Raw genomic sequence first — 14,224 nt, 5'->3', positions numbered from 1 at the left:
TAAGAAATCTCTTTACGGACTTAAGCAAGCCCCTCGTGCCTGGTTCACTCGTTTTGCCACCTATGCCGCATCCATTGGCTTCGTTGCCTCTAAATGCGACACTTCTCTCTTCATCTACAAATCCACTACCTACACCGCCTACCTCCTCCTATATGTTGATGACATCATTCTCACTGCATCATCTCCGGCGTTCCTCGACTATGTTATTTCTCTCCTTGGTCGCGAGTTCTCCATGACAGACCTTGGCCCTCTCTCCCATTTCCTCGGCGTTGCCGTCTCCCGCTCGTCCTCGGGACTCCACTTCTCTCAGCGCCAGTATGCTTTGGACATCATCGAGCGAGCCGGTATGACCGACTGTCATCCTGCTCGTACTCCTGTCGATTCCGGTGCCAGACTCTCCATCTCAGACGGCGACCTCCTCGATAACCCTACTCTCTACCGCAGCCTCACCGGAGCCTTGCAGTACATGATGATCACCCGTCCCGACTTGTCCTACGCTGTTCAACAGGCCTGTCTCTTCATGCACGCTCCTCGCACCTCTCACTACAACCTTGTCAAGCGCATCATACGTTATCTCAAAGGCACCCTAGACTATGGCTTACATATCTATCCATCATCACCCACCACTCTTCTCGCCTACTCCGACGCAGACTGGGCCGGCTACCCCGACACTCGACGTTCTACCTCTGGGTTTTGCGTTTTTCTCGGGGATAATTTGATATCTTGGTCGTCGAAGCGACAACTTACTGTTTCCAGGTCCAGCGCTGAGGCGGAGTACCGGGCCGTTGCCCACGTCGACGCTGAGACGGCTTGGTTGCGGAAGTTATTGGGAGAGCTTCATCAACCCATTGCCAAGTCTACTGTGGTCTACTGTGATAATGTCTCTGCGGTTTATATGTCGGCTAACCCCGTGCAGCATCGACGGACGAAACACATCGAGATCGACATACATTTCATCCGCGACAAGGTTTCTTTGGGCGAGGTGCGCGTGTTGCATGTTCCTACTTCTTCTCAGTATGCAGATATCTTCACCAAGGGACTGCCTACTGCTACCTTCGCCCAGTTCAGGTCAAGTCTCAACGTTCGATCATCCCACGATGAGACTGCGGGGGGCTGTTAGACTACTGGTGCTGGTCTCCCGCTCAACCGACTTGAGCTAGTCATGCGTGGCTTATCCTGCCGCCATTGCATGGCGCATGCAGCGCAACCTCCCATCGATCTAGGATCACCTGTTGTATTCTGTTAGTGCTGCGTGTGTATCTCCCTCTCCTCTCACTGATGTAATCTATATATTATGACCCCTTGTGGATGAATACAAGTGTGATGCATCCCAACCTCATCTCAGTTCTCAACCGTACCTACAAACTAGTAGCCTGCTCTTATTCGCAAAAATAAATAAATAGACTAGTAACCTACTCTTGATTAGATTTCATGTCTTCATACTCCCTCTGTCCTTGAAAAAGTATACTTACAATTTTGTTGAAAAGTCAATTTTTCTTATATTTGATCATATTTATACAATAATAGACCAACATTTATGTCATCAAATTAGTAGCATTAAATTCATGACAAAATATATTTTTATCATATATCTATTTGGTTTCACAAGTATTGATATATTTTGCCACAAACTCGGTCAAACTTTGAGATAGTTTGGCCCTCCAACAAAATTGGAAAGTACACTCTTTTAAGGACAGAGGGAGTACTTGATATGACCGTGCATCAAAAGCCGTATGATTCTACCATGATTATCTGATGATATTTGCTTTTCATCTGCTCGCTTTTGTGTAGTAGTGCTGAACTTTTTAAGAAAGAATTCTGCATTCATAAATAAAATTTTGCTATGCATTTCCAGTATAAGGTGCGGTTTTTAAAGACACAGAGTATTTTTTATTGTTTTAGCAAAAAAATAGCAAATCCAACATCAAGTGGTGAGCACCTAGCTTGTGGCTCTCATTATCTTGCCATTTATAAACTGCTGTCAGTTAAGGCCATCGGGAGCTGTATCGTTTGTGTGTACCTACCTGATTTGCTCGTGTGCGCAGGCTCTACTCTCAGACAAGAGAGTAAAGTTTTTGGGAATCAAAAGTTTTTTATAGATTTTTTTCTAGAACTAGACTCCTTAGAAATTTTTCTATGTTGGTCGTTTGATTCAGTGATTGGATCCTATAGGAAACTTCTGCTAAGTAATCATTTGTATTACATTTCAATTCAAAGGAAATATAACATCTTTTCACGGATTTAACATGCAAGACCGCATCTCCGGCCGGCAGCTGAACTTTGTTGCTGCCGCGTGGCACCATCATTAGACTAGCTGAGGTAAGGTCAACTCTAACGCATGACTTCAAATGGAGACCCGTTTTATCCGAATTTTGTCCATTTGAATATGGTAATGAGGCGGCGTTGGGCCGTTTTTCTGGATGCGTTGGTCGAGTGCTCAATGCGCGGCCGCATCTAGTCTGCCACGGCCGGCTGAAGGCCCTATGACTATGCAAACAACCAAATAAATCGAATATTGCAAATAGTTTTATAAACAAATAGTTCTACGTCCAAATAAAAACACAATCAAATAGTTTTACAACCCAATTGAAATTGTCTTGAATAGATGGAAAGTAAATGAACCAATACATCTATTGGTTGCTAATGTGAGTCCACATATGCTAATCACGCATTTCACGATGAAATGGGCAAACTGTTCAATGGTTGCCGGTTATTGGTGCTCGCTCAACATTTTCACCTTGAAAATCAAACCGTTAGTCGTAGATGTTGTAATCTCGTTCATCTCTCACGATCATGTTGTGCATGATCACACAAGCAGTCATCAGCTCCCAAAGTTTCTGGGTGCTGCATGCTAGTGTAGGGTTTCGAACGATACCCCATCGAGATTGAAGAACACCAAAAGCACGTTCCACAACCTTCCTAGCACTCTCTTGCATTTGGGAAAATCTATGTCTCTTCTCTCCTTGCGGATTGGGTATTGTCTTCACGAGAGTTGACCATCAAGGATAGATACCATCAGCTAGGTACTATTCCTTGTTGTAATGATGGTCATTAATCTCAAAGTTGACCTTTGGGGAGTGACCTTCTGCAAGACTTGTGAACACTAGAGAACGCCGAAGCACGTTGTTATCACTGTGAGAACCAGCCATGCCAAAGAATGAATGTCATATCCACAGATCTTGTGAAGCCACCGCTTCTAGTATGACAGTAGCATCTTTCATGTGCCCCTTGTGCCAAGCAAATGGTCAGTTCTTCCAATTTCAGTGCATACAATCTATACTACCAAGCATGCCCAGAAAGCCCCTATCGGCATTGATTGTCAACAATCTCTCAATATCAGCGGCAGTTAGCTCTCTCAGGTTCTCAGGGCCAAACACTGCCACCATAGCCTTGCAGAAATTGTACATTGATAGGAGGCATGTAGATTCACTCATACGCATGTACTCATCAACAAGATAGGCTAGAATTCCATACACAAGCATGCGAATAGCCACATTGCATTTTTGATAAGAGGAGAAGCCAAGCTTTCCAGGGGCATCCTCTTTGCACTCAAAGTAGGGGTCATATGCTACCACTCCCTCCTGAATATGATTGAACACATGTCTTGTCATACGGAAGCGGCGGCGGAATTGATGTGGTTTGGAGAGCGGGCCCTTCTCAAAGTAATCGGCAGAGAGCAGGGTGTGGCCGGCTGGCCGCTCTCCCTATTGTGATTCAAGGACGGAGCATGACCCGGAATTGATCACCTGAACCGAGGCCGCTGCCTAGCAATGTGGTCATTGTCGACCAATGCAGCCACCACAAGGTCTTCGTCATCCGAGGACGAATAATCCGATGAACAAATGAATTTGTGAAAAAAATACTCGTCCCCACTATCCATGGTACATTGCGAGCAAAGTTTCGAACACCTTGCGGTCGTGGTGGAGACGCGGCCGGGAAGAGCACCTCGAGCTCCCCTCACAGGCAGCAGGCAAGGTTGTCGTTGGCGGGTGGCGCCCTGCCGCTATGCAGCGCCTGCCGGAAGGTGTTGGGGTTGATGGGCGTCGTCGGCAGCTGTAGCTTCTCTTGCACCGGCTGCGGCAACAAAAAGCCACGAATGCCAGCAAAAACTCAATACGAAATGTGGGTGTGGGCCTGCTATGGCATGGCGTGGTCGTGGTAAGGCGGCCTGGCAGCAAAGCGAGGAAGGCGGCTGGGAAAATGAGTGTCCCCAACGGGTGGCGGCGGCGATGCCATGGGCAGAAGGAGGGGCAGGGGAAGAGAAAAGGGGTGTGCGTTTCCCCAACGGGTGGGCCAGGGCGACAAGGGCACGCGTCCCTCACGTCCTCGTGATGTCCATCTCGACGCAAATACGACCCAAAATTAGGCCGAGAATGGATCGAAACCAGACAAAATAGGATGTTTGTCCGTTTGCTCTCGCGCGTTGGGCTGCGTTTTGTGTTCATTTACCCCAAAACGGACTCGGCCGAACCATCTGGAAGATGTTAGATGGACCGTGACAACGGCGCAAATTGAAAAAAAATAAGATACAGTAACGGAGAGGAGTGGCTGGCAGATCTTCATTATGCTTTACTTCCGAGGCCCACCGGGCAGTGGGGTAGCGAAAACGCTGAGGCGCGTAAGGCTGGTTGTAACGGTAGTATCATAGCTAGTATCATGCGTGTCAATTAGACAATTTTGATGAGATGTCATTGCATTAAATGAAGAAAGAGAGGGTTGAGTATCATATCATGATACCATATCATAATAAATGTTATGCTACTATTTATCATGCATGAGAATAAATAATGTACTACATGATACTAATATATGCTACTATGCATTAGGGAGCTAATATCATACACTAGTACCAACACATGATACTCTTCATTACAACCAGCCTAAGAATGGTCCCACGTCATTTGGGCGCGGGATCGGTGGACGTGAGCCGAGCTTCGGCTGCAATTACTTTACGATCATACTATCTGAAACGGAGCGGCGCCACTTGCAGGATTTGTTTCATCCCAGATTAATATCAGCCGCAGGATATTTGCACCCCCACCCCACTCATCTTCTTTCCCACTTCCCCTCTCACTTTTCGGACCACAAGTGTCAACTTGTTTAAAGCAGTCTTGTGAGGGCTAGTGTACTTAGTAATTAACCGGATAATTAGCACTTGCACCACGCCCTTGGTTTCGTGGCTCTCATTGGCATGGACATTATAATTTGCTAACCGACCCATAAAAACATATCAATCTCCAGCACCCTCCCACCATCTAGAAAAAAGAAGTGCCACCATTGTTGGAATTATGTGTCCTGCAACTATATTCAAATTACTAGGAATTACTAATATTTGGAATACCTCATTATGGAATTGTACATGTATTTATACATGGAATTGATTTACATGTTTAGCATGGAATTGTTACTTGCTGGAATGTACTTAAGTGATATATGCTTAAGGAAGCTGGTCGATTATCAGTGGAATACAGTATACTATTTATGTTGGAAAGACTACCCGGGTACACTGATGATTGGAAGGAGCTAGATCGTATAGTTAGATTACAGCCCTAACGTTGATCTACGTAATTAGAGGAATTTACACTCTATTATGGCGCGTTGCTCACAAGCGCGTGCTCCGGGGACATAACGGGTAGAATCCGTTAACAGACAAATATGATCGTGGTTGGTAATTTGATCTGGACTCTATCCCGGAAACTAATGGAAGAAAAACTAGGAATCTTATATCTGTATAAGAGGTGGACTCTTTAGAAAGACAGTATAAGAAGGTCCCTACCCCCTAGCCTCAGAGATGCGAATTGTGAGCGGCACCACGGATAAGCGCAGAGGAATTAGGGGGTAGACCGCAAACCCTACAATTCCCAACATTGGCATCTGAGCTAGGTTCACCGCCGCCGATGCTGATCGGCCATGCTCTCATGGTCTCTGTGCGGTGCGTGATTAAATCCGCTGCGTACTCTGCGCCGATCGTCTTCCGCGGTTGTCCGTTTCAATCTCCTCCCCGTCACATCGATCTAACACAGGTCGAGAAAGAATATAATATCCGCTCCTAGTAGCTCGGTGATACGTGTTTATCAAACTCCCGTCGTCGTGCACACGATCGTGCAAGTACTGGCAGCGCCCTGACTACGCACTGAATTTTCTTCACGTGATGCTCTTTATGGTCACGGTCCATCAATCCAATAGCACAGGTCTCGTGGAAGATTGCTTTATTGCTTTCTGAAGTCGCACACTGATCGAGGTCATCTAGTCCTAATGCTTCTGCCTTTGCACTTGGAACGAGGAAATCAAGGGGCAAGCCTAGCTCACGTGGAAGATCAAGAAATATTGGAAAGGAAAGGACATGCAATTTTTAATTCACATGGATCAAGGAAAGAATTAAGTCAAGCCTAGCTTTGCTACGTACGGGCTGTCTAGGAATCAATCAGGTTAGCTTTGTATGTGCATTGCTGCCGATGCCTTGCTTTGGAATCTAGCTGACGACGGAACCCGTCGAGGAATCCTGCACCCACGGAACCCGGCGCCTTTTCGTCCATATAATCGGCGTGTCTTCTACCCTGATGAGGTTGCCGCTGCTACAAAATTTTCACTCGACGATTGGCAATCCGCACGAGCAACTGCTCAGAAAGTGCATTAGTTGAAGGAAGGAGAAGGATTTTGTTGTTGTTGTTTATTGGGCCTACCATCTGGCCAACTGCACGGCCAACCGGACGGCTGGAAGATCCACTTGCACCTGTACAGGCGTGCTACAAGGGAAGGGACGCTAATTACAAATCCAACTAGTATCTATTAATTAATTTATTATATTATATTATATGTTGATTAACGGACTAACTTGTTTGATTCCTAATCTACTGCATGTACGTCATACAAGGAAAATAAGTCCACTCCTTGGAAGAACTTAAGGAGGACTCTGGGTTAAATGTGTGGATGCACTGCACGGAGCAAATGATTACATTGAAAATTTCTATGGTGGAAATATTGTCCGGAAAATTACACATAACCTGGAAAGGGATTTCGGAGAAGTGTCATTATTGAGCATCACTTATTCAAAGAGGAAGCTGGGGTCACTTAAGGAAATTTGCTCTTCATTTATCGGTATGTCTGATGTTAATGTTTGCACTATATTTTTATTTGTGGCTATTTCTTTTAAAAATAGATGGAGTATGGTGTTTGTTTATATACATCATGTATATTGGAGTACAATAGCAATTTTATTGGCATGCAACAATTCCGAAGGGAAAACTAATGTACTTAGGAATTAATTGTGAATTTGATATACTTTGGATTGGAAATTATGCCATCAAACTCCTTTTGTGGAGGAAAACTATTATTGTTATAGGACAGGCTATTCAACTTCAGTGAGAAGGGATTTAATCTATTGCTCCATCTTGGAACCTATTGATTATGACATACTATTTGGAAAAGGGAGAGTGGAAATATTGCTCAATGGTTAAATTAGTGCATTATGATTTTCACACAATGGTCCATCTTTCTTGATGTCCATTGGAAGTTGGTAGACCAATTTTTTTATTGGGCAAAGATTACTCCATATGGAGGAATATCGACAATGGGAACACATGCTTGGAATCTTATCATCTACACCATCAATGACTTGGTCACATATCTTGGAACTGGATCAAGAGGCTTATTGATTCTGGAATTTTAAACTTTAGTGGGAGGACTAATGATACATGTGAAGCATATATGTGTTTTTTTTAATACACCTTGTTTATTAAGGTGGAAGGAGATGAAAGGGCTTCACATCGTTTCCTTTTTATATAGTTACGGTATTTCTTTGGACATCCCCACTAGAGGTCACATTGTTTATTTCATCTCACTCTTCCATGATTACACTTTTACATGGTTATGCTTATATTTTATTATACAAGTCGGAAGGTTTTATTGTGCTGGTCACATGTTATACTGAAGTGGAAAATCAGTTGATTAAATAATATCATAGTTTTAACAACCGATTGGTGGGGGAAGTACACTTCAGGAATATATCGTTTGTATGTAAAGAGCATGGAATTATTCACCATTGTTATATACCGTACACTCCACAATTGAACGGAGGAATTGACTGTCTTGTATACGAAAGAAGCATTGTGTACTGTCATTTGTTGTATCTTTCTCCATCTAGTACAGTCACTTGGCTGGAAGGAAATATTCTATTTTGGTGAAATTCACAGTTATTACAAAGCGCACACCAGGAATTTTTTCATGGTTCTTCTAGTGGATCAAAGGGTGTTTCCTTAGTTATCTGGAAAATGAATACTGGTGGAAAGTAGGAACACAATCATTTTTATCATCAAGGGTGGAATTATTGACAATCATACTGGAATATAATCTTGACCCCAAGGAAACTACAAGTGACACTCCCAACATGACATGCTTAGGATAAGTGGGAGGAATTAACTTGGAATGTAATCTCTGGATAATTGTTATATGATTTTGGGGGGGAAGTCACTCTAAATACTAGAGGAAAACTCCTAAGAAGGATTAAATTTTTCATCAATGTCAACTATGAGTGGAAGAAATGCGGGAAGGAATAAACTCAATAAGGAAATATATAGTTTGGGAAGTTATTATCATACCAAACAACCGCAAGCCCATTGTTTGTAAGCTTTTTTTTTTGTAAGGAAATTTGGCTCATTGGAATATTATAATATCACTCTTGCTATTCAGTTCTTTACACAAAAGGAACATATACTTTATGGAAACTCTCTCTCCTGGAATATAGGGAAGAGGAGCTAAAGACATGGTTTGTTAATTGAGTATATTAATGTATGGTCTTATAACAAGCTTCACATCAATGGAATAGCAGGTCATATGGTTTTTTGAATGAAGCAAGGCAGTCATCTACAAATGTAAGTGTAAAATAGTTTACATTATATTGTATACATTAACATTCTTTGGCTGTTTGTGCATTGATAACTCACATTGATGGAAGTGTAAGCTTGGTCATTTTCTAACTTTCATATGAAAGGAATTTCTGGAGCTTCCAATGTTTCAGGAGTGGAAATACATAGAAAATATTTTGAAGTGTTTCTCTATGGAAAATTGCAAATATGTTAAAAATACCTTTGACAAAGGAAATCATACTTAGTGAGGAATTATATTTGAACTCCTAAGGAAAAATGGAACAATAAATGGTACTGGAATTGATATGTATCTTCATTATATTATCATACCTTAGCTACCGGAATTTATGTTGCATTCAAGCAATGGAAGGAAAGACGAGCAGCTAAGGGAATCTCACACATCATATAAGATTGTGGAAAGTGCATCACAACCTGTCACTTGTTCTGAAATTTATATTAAAGGTAAACACATTGAGGAAGTTATTATTCTATCTACGAGATGAGAAATAAGTCCAGGTACGCATATTCAATTATTGTTTTAAGTACTAATATGGTGCAGGTTCACTGACCGAAGTCAGGAATTTCTTACAAAGCATGGTTACTGATGGAACTTCATTTAGTGATTGGATTTGATATGTATGTGGTTTTAAAATTTTATTCAACATGGTTATCTTATACTTGACTCGATGTGGAATTATTCATATTATTGATATATGTGGTTGGAAATAATTGATGTGGAAATTCACTTGAGGAAACAAAATACTCAAGGTGCCTATAAAGGTGGAATTACACTCGAGGAAATAATACTCGAGACGCCGAGGACAACTATGCTGGAATAATTAGGCGGAAATTTAAAGTCTCTCATGTCACAGCAAGGAAACATATTGAAGGGAAGTATCACTATATTTATATATTTGTGGGTTTTCAACATTGTGTTAATATGATTATTGATCCCTTGACTAAGCCTCTTAGTCAGGAGGTATTTGGCAAGCATGTTAAGGCTATGGGTTTACGAATATTTGAATGGTCGTTTGGGACAAGTGGGAGATGTTGGAATTATGTGTCCTGCAACTATATTCAAATTACTAGGAATTACTAATATTTGGAATACCTCATTATGGAATTGTACATGTATTTATACATGGAATTGATTTACATGTTTAGCATGGAATTGTTACTTGCTGGAATGTACTTAAGTGATATATGCTTAAGGAAGCTGGTCGATTATCAGTGGAATACAGTATACTATTTATGTTGGAAAGACTACCCGGGTACACTGATGATTGGAAGGAGCTAGATCGTATAGTTAGATTACAGCCCTAACGTTGATCTATGTAATTAGAGGAATTTACACTCTATTATGGCGCGTTGCTCACAAGCGCGTGCTCCGGGGACATAACGGGTAGAATCCGTTAACAGACAAATATGATCGTGGTTGGTAATTTGATCTGGACTCTATCCCGGAAACTAGTGGAAGAAAAACTAGGAATCTTATATCTGTATAAGAGGTGGACTCTTTGGAAAGACAGTATAAGAAGGTCCCTACCCCCTAGCCTCAGAGATGCGAATTGTGAGCGGCACCACGGATAAGCGCAGAGGAATTAGGGGATAGACCGCAAACCCTACAATTCCCAACAACCATGTGATATTGTAGTATCAATATAGTACGTGCAACCACCAGCGGATAGCACAGAAACACATCACGAAAGGCTCACCAAATCACCGCATTATAAATAAAAGTAAAACACACTGTATCATCGATCTCTCCCACCGGCCAAACTAAATATTTCATCAGTTATAAAATATAAGGGGTATTAGCTTTTTAGAAAGTTGAATTTCTTTAACTTTGACCATGTTCAGAGCAAAAAATATCGACATCCACCACATTAAACAAAAAAAAGTATGGACATTCATTTCGTGACAAATCCAAAAGTACCGATTTGATATTATGGATTTCGATCTATTTCTCTACAAATTCGATCAAACTTCAAAGCTTTAACTTTTCAAAAAAAGAAAGTAATACACCTCATATTTTGAAGCAGAGTGCTTTGTTTTAAGAAACCCAACAATACGAAGGGCGCAACAAAGCGCACAACCCTCCTAGTCACGGATGAAACACGCTGAGACCGCATCGCGCGGAAGATATGGTTGCTGCCGCGTGTCACCATCACTAAACTAGCTGAGCTGGGCCCACCGGGCAGTGAGGTGGCGGAAAGCGCTGAGGCGCATAAAAATGGCCAGAGGTGGATCCACGTCACCTGGCCGGGAGCGGGATCAGTGGACGTGAGCCGTGCTCCCGCTGCACTTATTTTACGATCATACCGTACCACTATCTGAAATGGAGAGGCGCCACTTGCAGGATTTGTCGCTCTTATGCCAGATTAATATCAGCCTCAAGATACTCCCATCCACTCAGCAATCTTTTCTTCTGTCCCTCTCTGTCTTCCCGGAGAGACCACACTACGTAGTGTTAATTTGATTGAGCTAGTGTGGTAAGCGGTAATTAACCGGATACGGGTACAAGGAACCATGCATGTGACGCGATGTGTGGCACTACACGTTTGTTTTGTGGGTCTCATTAACTTGGATTTTATAAATTGCTGCCAGTTAAGACGGGGAGATCCGTCGCGCCTTTTGTGGCAGAGGTCCCTCCCCGCCCTACCCTCCACTCTATTGAGACACGCATCGGATTTTCGACCAAGAAACATTTTTTCTGACCTAAAGAAACTAATCTTTTGTAAGCTCTACTCTTTTTTTTTTTTTGCGAGAATTGTAAGCTCTACTCTTAAGAGGGAGCAGCGGAGCATTTTCTGACCTTGGCTGATTAAAATGCGGCGTGGCACTCCTTGCCGGTTGCGACTGTCATCATCGCTAATCAACCTGAGGTTACCGCGTCAAAAGAATATATATCTAATCTGATCTTACCTAATGATGTCCTGTGACAGATGAATAAACAATCGCAAAACAACGAAGGGCGGCTGGCGTGATGCGATCTCCGGTGCGCTTTCGCGCGGGTCCCATGAGAGGGTGACGTGGCGGGAAGCATCGAGGTAGTTCCAAGTGGTTCACTTTGTGTCTGGTTTAATATGGGCCTCAAGATATTTGCCCCTGTCTTTCTTTTCTCTTTATTTGCTTCACTCATTTTCCGGACCACTCAATAGCCCAGTGATTAACCGAGCGATGCAAAAGAGGCCTAAACGTTACAGGAATTACAAGGAGGCCCCTGAAGAGTAAGGTTCCACTCTCTTCGCCCTTGCCGCGGAGAAAAGGAGGTGAGGAGACAGAAAAAAAAAATGTGGTTTTGGATCCGAAACTATACAACATATACAACACATCTTGTTCAATTTCGATATGGCATGGAATCCAACGGCATGATACAGTCTGGCCCTAGGTGTTGATTGTTCGACTGTATCTTTGACATCTTGTATGTATGTAAATCGAACGAAACTTGTCGTATGTATGCATGGCATCGTTCTTTGGAATCACATTGCTCGCGACTTTGTACGCTAATCCATCTTATCCATGCCTAGTCATGCAATCATAAACAAACGAGAGACCACCATCATGGGACGGATATGATTTATTATCAACGACACCCCTCAGTTGACACCTTTCCATTCTGCACTGATTGATCGGCATCAGGATCTCAGGCCACAACGTAGTTTTTGATCCCAAACTAGCATTTTTTTTTAATTGGTAAATTTATCTAAAAAAATCATCATTTTTTGCTCACTTATCTTCGCCAGTACAGACTAACCACCTGTCCTTAGCCTTAGCACCTCAAACTTAGAGCATGACCGTGCAGCCAAGGACCGAGGAATCTACCACGGTTATCAGGCGGTATTTATTTTTCATCTAGTCGCGTTTGTCTATTACTCCCTCTATAAATAAATATAAGAGAGCTTAGTGGTGATCTAAACGCTATTATATATTTCTTTACAAATGGAGTACTACTAAAACAAAATATTTTTCTAGCAAAAACAAACTCCGCTCCGCAATTCCGGTTTAAGATGCGATTTCTAAAGGCACAAAGTAATTTATTTCCTTAGCAAAAAAGTAGCAAAGCCAACACCATCATGTCCAAATCAGTACTCCACCAGTACTCCTTAATCCCACTTCTTTGAATAGTGCCCTGACACGTGGGTCCCAGAAACATGTGGCCAGGGATTTTCCCGGCAGCTGACCGGGGAGAAAAGCGCGGTGGGCCCGGCCTGCCCAGGAGATATTAGCTGTCCAGTCCACGAAAGGCTTGGGCGGATGGGGCGCGTGACGTGGCCGGCGCAAAAGCGCATGGAGCAAATGGATCTTGTGGCTGGGAGCGTGCTTGCCCTTTGCTTCACGGTTGGGTCACGCCGCACCAACAAAGATGGATGGATTGATGGTATCACCACCTGCATCCCCATTAAGAAATACCTTATCATGTTAGCTGACCGTGTGGGACAGGCAGCAGCTTGGTGTGTCAAGATTAATACTATAACCTCACAAAGCAGAGCTCATGGTTTCCCTAAACAACAACACAAAAAACAGAGCTTTTCTTAAAATCACAGCAGTAATACTCTTTCCGTTTCTAAATGTAAGTCTTTTTTAGAGATTTTAATATATACTGCATACGGAGCAAAATGAATGAATCAACACTTTAAAATAGGTCTAATACACCCATATGTAGTTCGTATTGAAATACCTAAAAAGGCTTATATTTAAAACACAGGGAACATCGAATTTTGCAGCTGTAATTGATGCGGTAGTGGGCGTTATTCTCCTTTTTGAAAAAGAAATCACTGAATAGTTTTGATGCACACATTTTTTCAATAATCTACCACGCGCTTGTTCCTTACTCACTCCATTCCAAAATAGATGACTCAACTTTATACTAATTTTAGTACAAAGCTAGTACAAAGTTGCGTCATTTATTTTGAAACAATGATATATGGTCAGTTCAAAGAATAGTTGTCTCTGCTTTTCAATTGAGTTGATTTGTGTTTCTTTTTTGTGGGTGTAGAGTGCCGATTGTCCATTCAATACTTACGGAGTCTCTCAAACACAAGGAACCGACAAAAATTGTGTCGAATCATCTCGTCACCACAGGACCAAAAAAATGTAACATCACAACTTGCATATATGTACCTGTCAATTAAATGGACAATAAATTGCCTGAATTTATGTGACAAAAAAAGGACAGAAACCTAGATTCAGACAAGCCGAGATATGGAAAGGCCACTTGGACACGATGATTCTAGAGTTGCACTTATTCTAGAATTTACAATTGTCGTATCCAACTAGCCAATTTGACGATGTCATCATGTCGAGCCAGATGTATTATGGGTTGGAGTCACTCTTAAATATTTTCGGATGGTTCCCCT

Source organism: Triticum dicoccoides, chromosome 7A, assembly GCF_002162155.2.
Source record: "Triticum dicoccoides isolate Atlit2015 ecotype Zavitan chromosome 7A, WEW_v2.0, whole genome shotgun sequence".
NCBI lineage: Eukaryota > Viridiplantae > Streptophyta > Magnoliopsida > Poales > Poaceae > Triticum > Triticum dicoccoides.
This window is presented reverse-complemented; position numbering follows the sequence as displayed.